The sequence below is a fragment of the Mauremys reevesii genome, linkage group 6 (assembly GCF_016161935.1).
Source record: "Mauremys reevesii isolate NIE-2019 linkage group 6, ASM1616193v1, whole genome shotgun sequence".
NCBI lineage: Eukaryota > Metazoa > Chordata > Testudines > Geoemydidae > Mauremys > Mauremys reevesii.
The window spans coordinates 8,536,488-8,548,569 of NC_052628.1; the positions used below are offsets into that span (position 1 = coordinate 8,536,488).

Genomic DNA, 12,082 nt, shown 5'->3' on the forward strand with positions numbered 1-12,082 from the left:
TTTGATTTTTAAACTCTGTGTTTGAACAGGGCATAGCGCTACAGGCCTCTTGTGCTGGCTGGGACCTCCAGATGCTACTGTAAGATGACTAACCAATACTAATTGATAAAGGCAGCATTTGGAGGGAGTTGATAGGCATAAGGTAGGATACAGATGGAATTATACAAGAAGGGGTTGATTGATTATTTTAAAATTTATCTATTCAGGTAGGTTTTTATAAGGTCTCCCATCACCGTGGTCTCTGATGCTTCCACACCCTTCACTTAGGTTTCCTCCTTGAGCCCACCTCTTCCATAGATCTCTTGGGTCACCTGTTCAAATGTCTTTCTTTCAGTCCTTTCCCCTTCTTCCCCCCAGACTGCCTTCCTGTCCCAGCTCCCAGTATTCCAGCTCCAGTTACTTCCACAGTTTTAAGGATTACAGTCTCCTTTGATTTAATGGAGTGTGCAAAGCTATATTTCTTTATTGCCAGAAAAATCCATATGCCACATTTTTACAAATAAATCCCCACTAGAAATGTTGGAAACCTTACAGACTTTGATTGAGTTGCCCCAGGTCAGACAGAACATCTGGGAAAGAATTTCTGACTACGAAGCGGTTGTGCATCCGTGAATACTCCCGTGGCCAGCTCTTGGAACAGGTTTAGGTGAAGCTGCATGTAAATTGCATGGACATCATTAAATATTTCCTTATACGGTGCATTATGTTTTCTAGTCGACATTTTGTCATGCTGAAAATTCACGTATGGCACTGGGATGCCAGTTCAATACTAGAACAAATATTAATAGATCCGATCGAATAGTATTTGCCAAGTACAAAGCTCAGCAAATTTTGCTCCCCTTTTCCCCCCTCTACCTCTTGGTTTTGCAAAGTATTTTAAAACTCATTTGATAATCTATTCAGGATTTAAGAATAACGGAAAACCCTTTGGAGTTAATGGAAAAACACTTCTGTTGACTTCAAAGAGGTTTGGCTCAGGCCCTAATTGAAGAGGATCACAAACATACGAAAGGTAGACTATGAAGTACTCAAAGTAATGGGCACACCTTTGAACATTGTAAAAAATGAGCTGGTAATAATAATTAAAAGCTGAGATACAGTATTTTAATGTGAAATGTATCATTATGCCCGGGGGGAGGTACTATAAACGTAGATAACCAGATGAGTTAATTGATAATATTTTTGTGGATAGAATACGTGTTCTATTATGCCAATGTTTGTTCATGATCTAATACAGTGATCTCCAAATTTTTTGATCGCACACCCCTATCAGTAAAAATTTTTTGAGCACGCACCCCCTGCCGCGCCGAAGGAAAAAAAAATTCCCGGTGGAATTACAAACCCCTAAGACTAGAAAGTATTTCCTTTCACTCGGAAGGGCTCCGCATTCTCTACATCTTCTTTCAATTTATTACAGTCTTAATCATTAAAAAATCAATATTTGCCCCAAAATTGTTCTAATGTGATCTGAGATTTTCTCTTCCAAGTCTTGGGAAATACTGCTGAAACTCACATACCACTGGGGAAGATGATTGGTGATAATAAATACAGGAGTTATTTCATCCACCTCTTAAATTTCAGCCACCTCTGGGATGGGGGATGGTACCTGGAGATACATAACAAACAATGCTTAGGGAAGGGAAAGTTTTAGGCCATAGGCAGGAGGATACATGGCTACTTCAACAGAGTAATGCCACCCAGGAGCTTTGGGCTGAGCTTTTCAAAGGGGCATATCAAAGTTAAGCTCTTATTGACAGAGAAATGGGAACCTAACTTCCTTACTCCCCCTTTACAAAATCAGACCCTTAAATATCCCCACGTGACCGTTGGGTTTTGAGGGCTCTTTCTAAAGACTTGCACGTGGTAAACTTTATGGCACTCAACTTCTGATATCTATTCTGATGGATGAAGCACTGAGCAGACACTGGTGGGATTGGAATCACTGGTTCAAATAATAAATGATGGGGCAAAAGAGGACAGGGCCTAGCAGGTTCCCCTCATCTAGCCACCCCTCATCTAACCACCCAGTGGTCTACTTTATGTGACTCAGTCTTCCCTGTGCTTACCAGCTTTGCTGAACAGGAGTGGAGATAATTGAAACATTTCTAATGAAAAAATTCCCATTGAAAAAAGTGGCCTTGTTCCCAAATCAGAAATATCCCCCCAAAATTATTTTAGTCAGTCTTTTCAAGTATAACAAAAAATTACATTTTTATATTTTTATCACCCCCCCCCACACACACACCCTTTCTCTCCCTGTCTTCAGGGGGTGGGAATGGGTTGGGAGAAGGAAAACTCAGAAAAAAAAAGACTGCTAAAAAAATCCAAACATTTTTGAAATTGAACATTTTAGATAAAATTTCACCAAAAAAATTGAATAAGCAATAAATAAATAAATACATAAATTAGAACCCGCTGAGTCCAAATGACTGACATGTTTTGCAAACATTTTTATTCTTTTCATTTTTTGACCCTCTCTCAGTGTTTTGCTCAGATAGGGTCTAGATTAATAAGATCAATGAAAGACGGTGCAGTCAAATGCAGAGTGGAAATAATTGGTCGTGTTTCCAATTGTGATACTGTGAATTGAGGTTTACAGAAAGCTGCTGCTAAAATTCCCTTTCTCTCAATTCCCTGTTCGGTCTGGGCCTTCAATAGAAAAGGGAGCAGCTGTTCATTTGCTAAAATAAACAATGACTCCATTCCCTTTGTTAAACTTGCGCTGTCCCCACCTTTAAAACTTCTCATTGATTTTACATCCATTCCTCTGAAGTAAAATTATCAGCCACTGATTTTACATCTGTCCTTAAGAAGCTCCTGCTGTGGCTTCTGGCACACGGCGCTGAATTAGAATTTCTCCCATGATGGAAGATGACGTTACAATTCAGACAGATCTATAAGATGCCTCCAAATTCCTCACAACGACAGTACTCGCAGCGAAGAAGTGAACTTTGATCACTAGTTCCCAAGCAGTAGCATCTGAGACACTACTGTATTTCCCTAGACAGAGAGTAGGAGAAGACCCCCCTGTCTTGGATAGACTTTATGTTCATTTCTATCTAGGTGACGACTTTGTAGGGATCATTGGTAAATGTGCACTTTTAGGCCCAGATCCTCAAAGGTAATTAGGTGCGTAAATCCTATGGAAACCACTTTTGAGGCCCTGGGCCTTGCAATCTGATCCAGCATGCAAGCACAGGGGCCTGCACAATCAGAGCTCACTGTAGGACTGGAGACTTAAATGGCAAATGCACAGAGGGAGACAGAGAGAGCATCCAAATCAAAGCAGTTTGGCATCTCTGGTCACTCACCAGGAGTGTCATCCACCCTCATCCAGTGAGACCATAGCAACCTCTCTCCCGTTAGACAAGTAAATAATAAAAAGGGGAGTGGGAAGGAAACAAAGCGAGAAACTTCTTCATTTTAGTTAAAACAACCCATGAACAACCATTATCAAATGACCAGCTGTGCTCAAGGTGCACAGAGACAGGCAAAGATCAACAAAATGTTTAGTATAAAGAAGGGCATGTCTTGATTTTCTCTGAGCCCATGAAAAGAACAGCAGAGCCATTGCTGCTACACTTACGAGTATGAGTTGAAAGAAGCTGATCAGTGGCATGTGCTAACTGATTCTGACACGCAGTCATCCAGGGCAGCTGTCAAGTTACACAACTTTCTTCGGCTCCTCTTTTCAGAATTAATTAGCAGAAGTACAGCCTTTATTACTCACTCGGTTGCCAAGACGAACTTGGAAGCAATCCTGTGCTTCCCCCCGGCTGCCTGCTGTTCCCTAGCAAACCTCTAGAGGAGATAAATAAGGAAGGTTCTCCTCTCCAACCATCAGCCTTCCGCCATTAGCAGCTGCAGTGTGTGAATTAAGCCTGGTCTACACTACGCGTTTAAACCGGTTTTAGGAGCGTAAAACCGATTTAACGCCACAACCGTCCACACTAAGAGGCCCTTTATATCGGTATAAAGGGCTCTTTAAACCGGTTTCTGTACTCCTCCCTAACGAGAGGAGTAGCGCTAATATCAGTATTAACATATCGGATTGGGGTTAGTGTGGCCGCAGATCGACGGTATTGGCCTCCGGGCGGTATCTCACAGTGCACCACTGACCGCTCTGGACAGCAATCTGAACTCGGATGCAGTGGCCAGGTATACAGGAAAAGCCCCGCGAACTTTTGAATATTTCCTGTTTGCCCAGCGTGGAGCTCCGATCAGCACGGGTGGTGATGCAGTTAAAAATCAAAATAAAGAAAGAGCTCCAGCATGGACGATGCGGACGTGATCGCTGTAAGGGCAGGCAAATCTGTTCTATCAGCGCTCCGTTACAGAAGACGAAATTCAAAATCATTTTTTAAATATCTCCAGACAGATGCCATAGCAGGGACTCAGCGCACTGCTGCATGGCAAGCGTAACGGAAAGCCAAAGAATCAAATGGACGCTGATGGACTGGAGGACTCAAGCTATCCCACAGTTCCTGCAGTCTCTGAAAAGCATTTGCATTCTTGGCTGAGCTCCAAATGCTTCTAGGGTCAAAAACAGTGTCCGCGGTGGGTCAGGGCATAGCTAGGCAATTTACGCACCCCCCCACCCACCCCCAGAAGTGAAAGGGAAAACAATCCTGTCTTGACTCTTTTACATGTCACCCTATCTTTACTGAATGCTGCAGATAGATGCGATGGTGCAGCACTCAACACCAACATCCTTGCTCCCCCCCCTGCCATGGGTGGCTGATGGTACAATAAGACTGATACCCATCGTCATCATCAGCCTATTGGCACATGGGGCAGTGCAAAAGGACTGGTAACCATGCTGACTAGCATCTGTCAGGTCGATCAAGGGTGCCTGGCCCTAATTTTTCCTGGTAGATGGTACAATATGGCTGATAACCATCATCATCATAGCAACAGGGGGCTGAGCTTCATCAGCCCCCACCCTTCATGTGTAAAGAAAAGATTCAATTGCCCCTGGACTAGCAGCAGGATGCTGGGCTCCTCTCCTCCACACTCCTTAATGTCCTATGTGGACTATCATAGCAACTGGAGGCTGCCTTCCACTCATTTCTCACTAACAAGTATTCCTGCATTTTTTATTACTTCATCACACAAGTGGGGGGACAATGCTATGGTAGACCAGGAAGGCTGGGGAAGAATGGAATGAACAGGTGGGGTTGTTGCAGGAGCACCCCCTGTGAATAGCATACAGCTCATAATCTATGCAGGATCTGACACAGAGCAACTGTGCTCTCTGGTTCTCTGATACAGTGGTTCTCTAGTACACTTGCCCATATTCTAGGCAGGACTGATTCTATTTTTAGATACCAAAAGGGAGGGATTGACTCAGGGAGTCATTCCCAATTTTGGCTTTTGCGCCCCTGGCTAAGAGCAGCCAGGGGCACTTATGACAGCAGCAAATGGAACAGTGCAAAAGGACTGGTAGCCACGATCATCTTATTACCAATTTATGGTATGGTAGATGGTACAATATGGCTGATAACCATCTCTGCTATCATGCAAAAGCAAAAGCATGCAGCTGTGTAGCACTGCTGAATCGCCTCTGTGAGCGGCATCTAGTACACATACGGTGACAGTCACAAAAGGCGAAACAGGCTCCATGATTGCCATGCTATGGCATCTTCCAGGGCAATCCAGGGAAAAAAAGGCATGAAATGCTTGTCTGCCGTTGCTTTCCCAGCGGAAGGAGTGACTGACGACATTTACCCAGAACCACCTGCGACAATGATTTTTGCCGCATCAGGCACTGGGATCTCAACCCGGAAATTCAAAGGGGCGGGGGAGGCTGCGGGAACTATGGGATAGCTACGGAATAGCTACCCACAGTGCAATGGTCCAGAAATCGACGCTAGCCTCGGACCGTGGACGCACACCACCGATTTAATGTGTTTAGTGTGGCCGCGCACACTCGATTTTATACAATCTGTTTTGTTAAACCAGTTTATGTAAATTCGGAATAATCCCGTAGTGTAGACGAACCCTTAGAAGAGGCGCCACGTATGTAGAGCCGCCCCTTGGGTATGGTGAATCGGAGCAACCACGCTGGGCCCCATGCTTTGAGGGCCCCCCATGCTCCATTGTGCATGTGTCATGCAAGGGGTGCTAGGCCGGCCCAGGGAGGTGGGGTGCCTGGGGGGCCAAGCCAGCCTAGGGAGTGAGGTTAGGGGTTTGAGGGGCCAGGCTGACCCGGGAGGTTATCGAGGGGCCTGGCGCCAGCAACAGGGGTTGGGCCCGCACTCACCAGCGGGAAGCGCACATTGTATTTCTTTTTCTTGCTCAGCACCTCAGCAGCAGTATCCGCAGCCCAGCCCGTTCCGCCCCGCCAGCTCCCGGCGTTGCCCACCGCTGCACCGGCCACCAGTGTCCTAGCAACGCCAGAACACGCCAGCGCCAGGCTGACCCAATCCATTGCCCTTCTGCCCCGGACCCCTCCTTTTTCCAGGACCTCCCAGCACAGGGGGGGCCCCTCGCCCCAGCACAGGTGCCACTCAGTGAATGTCTATCGTCCCTCACCCCCTCCTCCCTGCACTGGTGTCCCTTCTCCACACCAGATTTCGCCTGTATAAAAAATATTAAGTGGGGCCCATACAATCTCTTTAGTCCTGGGCCCCACATCCCCGTAGGGACAGCCCTGGGCAGAACAATAAACAGAAGAAGATAGGAGGCCAGTTTGGAAGTGGCTGGATACAGACCTTTTCTAGGTAGATGGCACTCCATTGATTTTCATGGATAAAGCATCCAACTATACCAGATCTGAATTTGGCCCAATACATTCATTTAGATGTATAACCTCTAACACTAAGTAATGCTAGGAAAACCTCCAAAGGGTTCAGAAACCCCACCCCTAATTTACACCAATGTGAGATCAGAATAAAGCACCGGATGCTTCTCCACATAGAATCATAGAATATCAGGGTTGGAAGAGACCTCAGGAGGTCATCTAGTCCAACCCCCTGCTCAAAGCAGGACCAACCCCAACTAAATCATCCCAGCCAGGGCTTTGTCAAGCCAGGCCTTAGAAACCTCTAAGGCTGGAGATTGCACCACTTCCCTAGGTAACCCATTCCAGTACTTCACAATTCTCCCTATGAAATAGTTTTTCCTAATATCCAACCTAGACCTCCCCCACTGCCACTTGAGACCATTGCTTCTAGTTCTATCATCTGACACCACTGAGAACAGCTGAGCTCATCCTCTTTGGAATCCCCTTCAGGTAGTTGAAGGCTGCTATCAAATCTCCCCTCACTCTTCTCTTCTGCAGACTAAATAAGCCCAGTTCCCCCAGCCTCTCCTGATAAGTCATGTGCTCCAGCCCCATAATCATTTTTGTTGCCCTCCGCTGGACTCTCTCCAATTTGTCCAAGTCCTTTCTGTAGTGTGGGACCCAAAACTGGATGCAATACTCCAGATGTGGCCTCACCAGTGCCGAATAGAGGGGAACAATCACTTCACTTGATCTGCTGGCAATACTCCTACAAATGCAGCCCAATATGCCATTAGCCTTCTTGGAAGTAAGGGCACACTGTTGACTCATATCCAGCTTCTCGTCCACTGTAATCCCTAGGTCTTTTTCTGCAGAACTGCCACTTATCCAGTAGGTCCCCAGCCTGTAGCAGTGCATGGGATTCTTCTGTCTTAAGTGCAGGACTCTGCACTTGTCCTTGTTGAACCTCATCAGATTTCTTTTGGCCCAATCCTCCAATTTGTCTAGGTCCCTCTGGACCCTATCTCTACCCTCCAGTATACCTACCTCTCCCCACAGTTTAGTGTCATCCACGAACTTGCTGAAGGTGTAATCCATCCCATCATCCAGATCATTAATGAAGATGTTGAACAAAATGGCCACAGGACAGATCCCTGGGGCACTCCGCTTGATACTGGCTGCCAACTAGACATCGAGCCGCTGATCATATGTATCTCTTCACTCTGGAAGTTTTGTAAGCTCAGGCTTTCTCAAGAGATTTCTAGCACTGTGCCCGCCTTGGCCAGCCTTTGGAGTACTAGAGGGCAGCTTATCTCACAATTGCTCAGTACTTTCTGTATCATCCAAAATCTGTAGGCAGTGCAGAGGCACCAATGAAAATCTGACAAAGAAAAGTTAACTGAACACTTTGGAATTCAGAGATGTCAAAGCTAGGTTTGGATTGAGTTTCAGACAGATGTTCAAGATGCTTTTCATTTTCACTGAACTGGTTAACTCATCCCTGCTTTTATTTGAATTGGTTAACTTGTCTCTAGTTTGATTTGAATGGGTCCTAAGTTGTTTTTTTTAACCTGACCTGCTTCATGCATCCCTAGCTTAATCTGGGCTTTGTCCACCCTTCCCTGGCTCCAGTTACTGAATTCTTCATTGCTCCTGTGGCTAACAGCAGGGTTAGAGACCACATCTCCATTTCTGAGTGACTAAACCAAGGGGGCAGGTTGTTTTCAAACTGATTCACAATCCAAGAACCGTCATGGACAAATGTGGTTGAAAGACAGTAGAATTGTCAGTCTAGAAAGCCCCTCTCTAAAAAGTTGTTTGGTTGGCTTCGTTCTTTCTTTAGCTTGATGTATTTCCTGTCACCTCTGCACAAGCTCCCCTTCCCCTGAATAAAACCATATCACTCTTGATCAACTTTATCTTGAAGGTCTTGCAGTCGCTAATGATGTACACTACTCCTTATATTGCTGTGCCTTGGCCACATTGCTTTAAAATGTAGTCCTCAATGCAGTGATGTCAGAAAAGGGAAAACATACAATCAACTATCTGTCACCCTTAGGATTTGAAAATGTCACAAACACTGAGTTGCAGGTTTTAACTGCCCTTCTCTTTCCCTCTCTCCAACCCCCCTTCCCTAAATGTGTGGGTACTTGGTGTTACTCAGCTCCTGCCTTTTCTCTCCTCAATTTCCATGCCTAATGAGCCTGAGCTGAGTTAATAATGGATGTAATAAGTAATGACTCATTGTTTTGGGGCCTGCACGTCTCCCTGTGCAGTGGAAGAGGAAGCCAGGGCTCCGATGCTATTTGTTCTGCCATGTCGCTTGCCGCCAAGCAATGCCACTCATCAATAAAAGGCAAGATGACGGATGAGTTCATTTAATGGAATTCCTCTGAGTGAGCTGCAGCCACTGCTCTTCAGTAGGGTTGCTGCTTTGACTCTCTCTCTTTCTCTTCCCTCCCCCGTCCTTTTTTTTTTTTAAATATTCAGGACAGTTGGAAAGCGTGGCTGGCTGAGCGGGCTGCCATTTGTGCCAGCAGCTCCTTCTGCTCTTCACAACTGCTATCCTAAATCAAATCAAGAGCTTTGAGCAAGGAGATTGAATCGGCACCACCTGACAGTAGCATCTCATGGTATCTGTGCATCTCTCCTTCCCTGTGGTCCCCCCACACACACCCCACCCGCACACACTCCTTTGATCTATCTATCTATCTATCTACATCTTGCCATCACCGGGTGGGTGTGGAGGGAGGGTGCAGAAGCATTTGAGGAGAATACGATTTTCAGTCTTCTCATTATGGCCATGTGCATGCTGAATAACTGAAATAGACCCGTTCCTTTGGAAAAGTATCAGGTTCTGCCTTTGCACGTAATCTATAATGCTGCAGGTTTCCAAGGCTGGATCAGCTAAATGGGTTATTGTTTCAGTTTCCATGAGCGTGCATCTGCTCTGAAGAGTGTATGCTTTTATTTTTTTCTATTCCAACCCCTGCCAGCCTCACCCACCTTCTCTGGTTTGCCCATAGGTTTATGCAGTTTTATACACCTGATTTTAATCCGACTGTCTCTGATTCCCAATGGTGTAAAACTCCACTGAGTCAGATCCTCAGCTGGTGTGAATCAGTGTAGCTTTGTGAAAGTCAATGGAGATAATTCACTTCACACCAATTGGGGATCTGGCCCCATTGGCTTTAATGGGGTTACTTCTGATTTACACTGGAGCAAGAGAGATCAGAAACAGACCCTGAATGTGCCCCAAAAATATCATTTCATTTTCAACTGTAAGACAAGTTTAATGTAAAAATATACCCAGTAGGGCTTGAACCCGTAAAAAGCTGAACACCCTCAACTCTGGATGGATCAACAGGATCAGCCCGCTGATTTTAGTCACTTGTTTCTCCCATTGGTTTATGAAAGTTGAGGGTTCTCAGCTACTTGCAGTCTTATCACTTACACTTTGGGTAACATGTTTGAACTGTACATATATCAAATGATTACCACCACTCAAGTTACCGAAATCCAAAGACCAGATACTCAACTGGTATAAATGGCTATAACTCTATTGCGGTCAATGGAGCAGATTTACACCAGCTGAGGATCCAGCCAAGAGTCTCTCGTGCAGTGGAAGCAAATGGAAATGTTCCCCAACACTTCACTTTCATCACTTAATGCTTTTGAGATTTAGCAAAGAAAGGCTAATGGGAGGGATGGCCAGATTTGTGCAGGTTGGAAAAAGCTGTGGATACAAGACCCGGAGGCCTAGAGAATGCTGTGGATTAAAGATGTGTCAAGATTTGTGATGTGACATTATTTAGTAAGAGGCAGTCCTGGTAATAAACAAGGAGGGGGACACGTTGCTTTGTGTTCCCAGGGAAATTTACTAGAAATAATAGGGCACTTCTCAGCTAGCATAAAGCAGCATAGCTGCATTGACCAGTTTAGACCAGCTGAAGAGCTAATCCACATAGCTGAAATTTGGAGATGGAAAATTTAGGCTGAATATCTGGAAAATAGGAGACCTCAGCAAGAACCCATGGAAAGTGGTGGAAACGCCAGTGCTTGGGTCATTTAACACTAGATGGACAAAACACTGGAGAATATAGCATAAGGAACAATCTGGCATTGGTGGGAGGAAAGGGGGAAAGATTCTGGAGTGGATGACTGAGAAGGGAACTCCCCCAGAAGGAATAATTCTCTTTTGTCCGTCATGAATCTTAGGGCTTGTATACACTACCACTTATATCGTTATAACTTATGTCGCTCAGGGGTGTGAATAAGCCACCCTTCCAAGTGAAGTAAGTTATACCGACCTAAGTGCTGGTGTAGACAGTGTTATGCTGGCGGGAGGGTTTCTCCTGCTGATGTAGCTACCACCTTTCGCGGAGATGGTTTTATTATGCCGATGGGAGAGCTCTCTTATGTCGGCATAGAGAGTCTTCACTAAATGTTCTACAGTGTCACAGCTGCCCCAATGCAGCTGTGTGGCTGTAGTGATTCTAGGGTAGACTAGCCCTAAGACTATGAACTGACACCTATTCTCTCAGGATGTCGGCACTGAGGCCTGGTCTACACTGAGGGGGGGAGAGATCAATCTAAGTTACGCAACTTCAGCTACGTGAGTAACGTAGCTGAAGTTGACGTACTTAGATCTACTTACCATGGTGTCTTCACTGTGGTAAGTCGATGGCTGATGCTCACCCATTGACTCCGCCTGCGCCTCTCGCCCTGGTGGAGTATCAGAGTCGACGGGAAAGCACTCAGCGGTCGATTTATCGCGTCTAGACTCGACACGATAAATCAACCCCTGCTGGATAGATCGCTGCCCGTTGATCCAGCGGGTAATGTAGACAAGCCCTGAGTTTGTTTTTCACCTCCTGCCCTAGAGCAACAGTGCAGACTAAACTCCCTCTGTCAGCAGCTGAAGGAGATGTGGATTTTCAGAGATGGCAGATAGAGGCAGCTAAATTGGGAATAAAAAAGGATATGAAATAACTCACAGCGTAAAAGTATATTAAATAACCTATAGAGCAATATACAAAAGTATATTAAAAAGCCTATGGAGGAAAGACAGCCAAGAAACAGATTAACAGAGCATTACATTTTATTGTCAAGCACAAATGTCCCATTCCTTTCTCTGAGCTCCTAATCAGCATTTTTCATTATTTTCCTTCCCCTGAATCTGGCTCCTATGCATCAGTGCCCATAGCAACACCTCCAGTGGCGTTAAAAAACTAGATACTGCAACAGCGTTCCCAGGCACAGAGCTGTGCCAAGGCCTACATTTGATACAGCAAGGAGCACATGCCCGCCCGGTGGTACAAGGTCATAATACGAATTCTCCCTTCAGGGGCAAACAGT

At 45.4% G+C, this 12,082-nt stretch overlaps 1 long non-coding RNA gene across 1 annotated transcript; it reads right to left on the reverse strand.

Annotated features, from left to right (window-relative positions):
- Nucleotides 1–511: 511 nt before the first annotated feature.
- On the reverse strand, nucleotides 512–11,668 carry LOC120407507. The gene is made up of 3 exons (XR_005600075.1): nucleotides 11,382–11,668; nucleotides 1,518–1,606; nucleotides 512–652 (listed from the first exon to the last, which is right to left on the reverse strand). It is a non-coding gene; the product is annotated as an uncharacterized LOC120407507 (long non-coding RNA).
- Between the last annotated feature and the right edge of the window lie 414 nt (nucleotides 11,669–12,082).